Source organism: Tiliqua scincoides, chromosome 5, assembly GCF_035046505.1.
Source record: "Tiliqua scincoides isolate rTilSci1 chromosome 5, rTilSci1.hap2, whole genome shotgun sequence".
Lineage (NCBI taxonomy): Eukaryota > Metazoa > Chordata > Lepidosauria > Squamata > Scincidae > Tiliqua > Tiliqua scincoides.
In genome coordinates, this window is record NC_089825.1 from 48,148,186 (window position 1) to 48,156,200 (window position 8,015).

The following is an 8,015-nucleotide window of genomic DNA, read 5'->3' on the forward strand; positions in this document are numbered from 1 at the left end:
GAGTTAGGTGCTATGCAAAGCACCTGAAATTGGCTTGCAACCCACCTAGTGGGTCTTAACCCACAGTTTGAGAAACGCTGGTCTAGACTAAGTTTGAACTGAAGGCTTTCACTTAAGTTCCTAAGTTTTCTGTCATTTGTCAGAAACTGACAGAAAGTCTGAACTTGCTTCTCTCTAGCAAAGATTGCCCTGTGGCCCTTTTCAGATTATATCTATATACTTGCTTAGGCTGCAATCCTATACACACTGAGTAGCCATACCTAACATTGTGTGTTAGACTCTGTTTTATGACTGAACTCTTCCCTAGCTATGACCTTTATTTATAACAGTGGTTCTCACACATTTAGCACCTGAATCTACTTTTAGAATGAGAATCTGTCAGGACCCACTGGAAGTGATATCATGACCAGAAGTGACATCATTAAGTAGGAAAATTTTTAACAATCCTAGGCTGCAATCCTACCCACATTTACCCAGGAGCAAGTCCCATTTACTATCATAGTTAGAATATACATAGTCGCTTGTTTAAAATACAGGTCTATAACATTTCCCGATGCGTTTGTTTAGCTCAGTATCGAGAGAAAGAGTGTCGGAGATCGTTGAGCCAAGGTACACAAAGTCATGGACAACCTTCAGTTCATGCGCAGAGATTGTAATGCAGGGAGGTGAGTCCACATCCTGAACCATGACCTGTGTTTTCTTTAGGCTGATCGTCAGTCCAAAATCTTGGCAGGCCTTGCTAAAACGATCCATGAGCTGCTGGAGATCTTTGGCAGAGTGGGTAGTGACAGCTGCATCGTCGGCAAAGAGGAAGTCATGCAGACATTTCAGCTGGACTTTGGACTTTGCTTTCAGTCTGGAGAGGTTGAAGAGCTTTCCATCTGATCTGGTCCAGAGATAGTCTGGTCCAACAAGAAGCTGACAGAACATACCAAGATCCAGGTCTACAGAGCTTGCGTCCTGAGTACACTTCTGTACTGCAGCGAGTCATGGACTCTCCGCTCACAGCAGGAGAGGAAACTGAACACTTTCCACATGCGCTGCCTCCGGCGCATTCTTGGCATCACCTGGCAGGACAAAATTCCTAACAACACAGTCCTGGAACGTGCTGGAATCCCTAGCATGTATGCACTGCTGAAACAGAGACGCCTGCGTTGGCTCGGTCATGTCGTGAGAATGGATGATGGCCGGATCCCAAAGGATCTCCTCTATGGAGAACTCGTGCAAGGAAAGCGCCCTACAGGTAGACCACAGCTGCGATACAAGGACATCTGCAAGAGGGATCTGAAGGCCTTAGGGATGGACCTCAACAAGTGGGAAACCCTGGCCTCTGAGCGGTCCGCTTGGAGGCAGGCTGTGCAGCTTGGCCTTTACCAGTTTGAAGAGACACTTTGCCAGCAGCCTGAGGCAATGAGGCAAAGAAGGAAGGCCCATAGCCAGGGAGACAGACCAGGGACAGACTGCACTTGCTCCCGGTGTGGAAGGGATTGTCACTCCCGGATTGGCCTTTTCAGCCACACTAGACGCTGTGCCAGAGCCACCTTTCAGAACGCGATACCATAGTCTTTCGAGACTGAAGGTTGCCAATAACATTTCCCAAAATGCAGTCACATTCCATGGTAGCATCAAGTCTAATATAGTAAAAATAAAATACATATTGAAATGAATGTGGACCCACCTGAAATGGGCTCATGACCCACCTAGTGAGTCCCAACTCAAAGTTTGAGAAGCACTAGCTTCCCCTTCTTAAAGTTTGGGATTAGTCTGTACTTCTGGTTGACTTTTACTGCAGCCAGTCAAGCTTTACCTGTTAAAACAGAGCTGAAAAGCTGTATGTTTCTATTAAATCCCTGGGATTCAGCTCCTGACAATCAGTCTCCTTCCTTGCTGTGCCTTCATTTAAACCTCAGTGAGTTCATTAAATACTTAAACAAATAAATGCTAGTGCTCACCTTCACTTCACACAGATGCTTAACTCACTTGTTTGCTTCCTGTTTACCTTGATACTGGGACTGTGCATTGCATACAGAGTTTAATTAAGTCTGATGGGTCTATGCCCCCTTTCCTTAGTAGTGTATGGGCCGTTAGGCATACAAACAGGTCTGAGATGAAGGTTGGCATTACTGAAACAGAGAAACTGACAGATGTTTCCCTTAAAGCAGCACAGCTCTTAGAAGGAAGGGGCATTTGAGGGCTCTCTCCCAGGTGAAAGGCTACATATTCCCCAAACCTTTCCTCCTGTCTTAGCTTTCAGATATTATCTCTCCCACCTATGCCAGCAAAGCAGCCCAGGAGGAAAAGGCAGATAGAAGGCAACAGGGAGCTGATGCAGTTGCTCAAGCAGAAACAAATTAGGTATATCCTTGCAGCTTGTTATACTATATATGCAAGTTGCCAGTCTTCTCACCCTTACTTCTAACCCACCATCTTCCAAGCTACCATCTATTTCTGACCAATTAAAATGGGGAAATCCACAAGAAATGTGTGAGAAACTAATGTTTCTCATACACCATCACTATTTTAGCACAGAATAGTATACATGGTTCTCTCCTCCTCCACTTTGGCCTCACCACACTCCTATGAAGTAGGTGAGTTTGAGAGATGAGGAATAGTTGTCATGCAACAACTGTCTTAACACAATTGGGAAAGAGGCACATACCCTAAGGTTTGGAGAATTTGGTGAGCATTTCACTAATAATATAATAATAATATAATAATATACAGTATTTATATACCGCCTTTCTTGGTCTTTATTCAAGACTTTATTCAAGGCGGTTTACACAGGCAGGCTTATTAAATCCACGCAGGGATTTTTACAAATTGAAAGAAGGTTCTCTCTTTCAAGAACCACCACATTCAAGGTGTCACACTCCGATCTGGTTTAACATTCTGGCCTCCATCCTCCCACGCTCCGAGCAGATGGAACAGCTCAGCTGCAGCTTGCCAGCTGCTTCAAGGTCGCACGGTGCCGGTGGCCTCGAACTGGCGACCTTGTGGATGTTAATCTTCAGGCAAATGGAGGCTCTACCCTCTAGACCAGACCTCCTGCCCAATATGACCACCAAGATGGGCCTCTGCTAAAGGGGGAAGGAGGCAGCTGAAAGGGATATACAGGTTATACCTTATTATCCACTTATTTGGTATCCACTGATTAGATTCACCACTGATACCCGGTCCACCTTTAAATGCCTTGTAACAAGGAAAAAAGTACCAAAATCCTATTTCCAACTGTTGTGCTGTTAAGCCACACTGGTTGCAAGCTTTTCAGGGTTAAAGATAGCTTTAAAGACCCACCTATGGAATTCTTGCTCCACTGTTGTCAGCTATAATTTCATTCCATTAGATTCCATTATTCACCCTATCTAGTGGCTGGATGTGGTATAGCATCGATACCAATGCATTCTGGGGTGACAGTGGAGTAGCAAGAAACCTGGACATGGGTCTTTAAAACTATTTTACCACTGATTTGGTATCCACTGATTTTTTTTAATCCACTGAGGGTTCTGGAACAGCTGAGGGTTCCGCTGCCATCATAGGACTTCTGAAGAGCTGAAACAAAAGCAAAAGATTCAAATTAACCCATCCCTTTATAAGGACAACTCCTGACTCTGCATTATACCCTTCTGGTGGGCTGATCCAAAGATGAGAAACCCAGAGTCATCCCCTTGAACTTCTCCTTGGCTATGGTCAGGCAGGACTGGCACATCCATAAGGCCACCTAAAATGTTTGCATGGAGTAGCACCCTTAAATAGGTGGCAATTGAATGAGCCTGTCTGTCCACCATCCTCTCCAGCCCATTGCTCCACTGGTGCTCTAATCCTCTTCTGACTTGCTGAGAGGAAGTTGGAAGCTCCTTCTCCCACCAGAGAAGTCTCCAGATTGCTTCTCAATGACAACATGGTGCTTATGAACAGTATTGGGAAAACCCAGCATGTCTTGACTCGAGTCGGGTTGTCGAGTCATCATCCCCCACGAGTAATGGGCACACTTTCCAATTTGCTGAGTCACCGTTTAGTGACTCTAATGGACTCGAGTTGAGTTGCTCCCCCCTTTTAAAAGTGGAAAAAACAGAGCTACTGCTGGGGAGTATGTGTGTGTGTGTCTCAGTTCCCTTTACTCACTCCCCTGCTGCCCCCTTCCATTTGTAAACAGGGAAGGAGGGGGTGGGAGGGACTGAGTGAGAGCCGGGACAGAAGCGGTGAGAGAGAGGAGGGTCACAAGCAGCAAGTGGGAGACTTACCAGGAGGACCCGATCCTTGGCAGCCCTACTCACAAGTAGTCACATTTGTACCGGCCATTCAGTGAGGGTTACTCCTCCCTGCCCTCCCTCAGCCAATGGAAATATGAGAATGCCGAGCCTTTGTCCAATGATCATTTGTTCCTTCCTATCAGAGATGGGAAAAGAGAGCCCAGTTCCACCTCCCTTTCCTGCTTGCATTAACCCTTTCCTGCCTCCTGGCTGGAACTCCCTGCTGCTTGCCCGTCAGAATGCTTGCCCCATGAGGTTTTCTACATGGCATAAACAGTAAGCAGGCACCCTCAGGCACAGGCAGCACACATGGGGACAAGTGCCAAGTCAGGAGTGCCCTGACTCTAGTCTTTTTCAGAGTCTTCCACAGGCGAAACTCACAAGTTGCTGAGTCAGCAAAAATCACACATTTTCGCGATTTGAGTTTGAGTCACTGACTCGAGTTCCCAACACTACTTATCAAGCACCAAGTAGGGAGGGACAAGTGATTCAAAGCCTGCCCAGCTACCTACCCTTTTCCTGTACAGGTCAGCCCTCCTTATCCATGGGTTCAGGACCCACAGATTTGACCCAATGTGGGTAAGGAAGGCCTCACTGTACTTTCCAGATGCAACTGGAAGAGTCTTCCAGTCGCATTGGGAGGAAGGCTTTCCGAGGCATGGTGAGGCTATATGCAACCTCCCCGTGCTTCAGAATGCCTGCTAGAGCCTTCAGAAAGCCTGCTAGAGCCTTCTGAAGGGCACTTTTGGTTTTAATCTAAACCAGAAAATGTCTCCTAATGTCCACCTAAACTGGAAAATGTCCACCTCCAGATGTCCTCTGATGGTCCCAACCCCAGACTGGATTATCCAGGGGTTTTGGTATTTGCGAGGGGAGGGGGGTTAGGACATGATTTTTTAATATGCAAGTTGAGTACACCTTATCCAGAATTCAGAAATACAGAATATTCCAAAATACAGAACTTTTTTGAGCACCAACATTTTTTTTACTTTTTTACCTAAAGAAATAAAATCACAAACTGTGTTTCATGCACAAATCTTGTTTCATGCACAGAATCATTTAAAATATTGTATAAAATCACCTTCAGGTTATGTGTATAAGGGGTTATGAAACATAAATTACCCCATAAATTACCCCTGCTAATTTGGTAAGAGGCACTTTTTCAAGTGGGTGCTCCTTTTTTTAGCAGGGGGAGAGTAACTGGCCCACCTCACCCCAGCACTATCTGTTCTAGTGGCTGTCTGCTGGTATTCATTTGCATCTTTTTAGATTGTGAGCCCTTTTGGGACAGGGAGCCATTTAGTTATTTGATTTTTCTCTGTAAACTGCTTTGTGAACTTTTCGTTGAAAAGCGGTATATAAATACTGTTAATAATAATAATAATAATAATAATAATAATAATAATAATAATAATAATAATAATAATAATAATAATAATAAATGAATGAATTTTGTGTTTAGGCTTGGGCCCCATCCCCAAGTTCTCTCATTGTGTAAATGCAAGTATTCTGAAATATGGAAAAATCCAATATCCAAAACATTTCTGGTCCCAAGCACTTCGGATACCCAGTCTGTAACAGTATTTTTATTTTTGTAAGTTTGTGGAGATGTTTCTCCACAGGTATGGATCCTGAAATTCTGATAATAACAGGATCAGAATAGGTTGTGCATTACACATAGGAAAAAGGATGGCCTTCTAGGATGCTCCAAATTGCCCCATTAGGTACAGGTAGCAAAGGAATCTAAAATAATAACTCTTTCTGAAAAATAATGATAGTGAGAATACAGCAAAATACTTAATAGTCCTAATACGTTAGTGCTTATTTTTAGGTATCAACGAACACATGTATTAATTAATAAAGTAGCTCCAGGACATTCTCCACTTGCATGGCTCTCTGTTCACAGCCCTGGTTCCTTTTGTGGACTGAGAAGAAATTTTAATTAAATATAAGTGTGGTAAAGTGTGACAAGATGAGGCATGAATTCCTGCACCGAATTTCTATAATTCATGTCTCGACAAACAGCATAAAGCCATTGATTTAAACAGAAACAACTTTCTGGATATAAGATTGGGACATCAGAGCCAAATTTTGGAGTACATCTATACTTAAAAAATTATAGTAATATTTAAAATTAAAACATGTTACCTGCAGTAGCCTATATCTATACATGAGGTTTAATATCAAATAATTCTGGGTTCAGAGTTAATATGTGAATACTAAGAAGAGCAGCAATGCTGCAGAGCATAACAAAAATGAAATCAGGGTTTTGTTTTATTTAACTGTTTCTGAGCCCAGGCCTGAGCTTGTACTGCTGGCACTCTGCTGGTGGTGAGTGTTACAAATGTTTCATAAAGCTGCGCGAGAGGGAAGTGGGACATCCAGAGCTTCCGTGTCGGGCCGTGGGCCAGACATGGAGTCTCCTGATTCTATGGCAACCCAAGGGCTGCCGCAGAATTGAGTAGCGCCATTGCAGGGCTACTTGCCTTACCCAGGGGAACGGAACGAAAATCCCCTTCCCCCAAGGAGCTGCTGGCGACTGCCCTGTTGCTGTAGCAGCCATTTTGGTGCCGCGGCAGTCCCGGCGCAACGGGCAGCTCAGAATTGGGCTGCCCGTTAATATTCTCTTTGGAAACGTAAATGTTGCCCTGCAGTGACTGACTTATTTGCAAATGACAATGGGAAAGATTATGTGGGATAAAAGAGGAATGCAGTTGTGTCCACCAACAAGATTTCTGGCTTAGTTACTAGCTTAGTTACTAGCTTAGGGGAACATTGACTCAGCGTGCACTGGAAAGAAAAATGGAATTCCCTGAAAATGAGTACATTAATGTTGACCTTGACATTCAGGAGAAGTCAGGGCCTAAGTCTGTACAACTAAACTGAACACATATTCTTCCCACCACCTTCCTCCCCTTTTTGTGTGTCAAATTTTGGATTGCTAAGATCCACAGGCTTTTTGTTTCTAAAAGGACACGCTTGTTGATGGTGCTATATTAGCATTAACTATTTTTAAGATTCTGAGCCTTAAAGTGACAGGGACCTGTCTTCACCTAGGTCAAGTAGTTCCATGTACGTGGATGGTGCTATATCAATTAATAAATACAACTCATAAGGTGCCTGTGGCACTGTACAAACATGAGAAATAAATTCAAGCCCTGCCCTCAGGGTTATACGCAAAAGGTAAACACATGACACATTAGGGAAGAAAGAAAAGTAGGATGAAAAGGCAGAATAATCAATCAAGGAAGCCAGGGTGAACAGCAGGCAAAACGGGCCTATGAAAGGGGCTCACCTTTTCATCAGCTTCCCCATAATTAGTGTTTTTCTAGAATGACAAAAGTTAATCATGGGATAGTTTCTCCCTATGATCCCTATTCTGGAATGTACCTATTGTCTTTGCCTATATGAAAGAAGCACAGGCTGTTGATGGTTTTTTCTTCCTCTACCCATGCGGGATGTGCATGATACCATGCTACCCATGCAGAATGTGACTGGAGTTCTTGAGGGAAGGGCCTAGGCAGTTGACAGCTTGGTCAAGTAAGCTGACAGAAAGGGCCTCACTCTCTCCATCTCCCTCTGCTAAGCTATAGAATGGCTGTGGGTGGATCTGAAATGCATGTACATCAGTGGTTCTTAAACTTCTTAGAGGCCCTAGATGCTGCTGCCTGATTTATAAATGCCAAGGGGTATGGCTGTAATGGTGATTGGGCAGCAGTGCTCCCCCACCCTCAAGTAGCAACTTGTTTAACCATTGGTGCACAT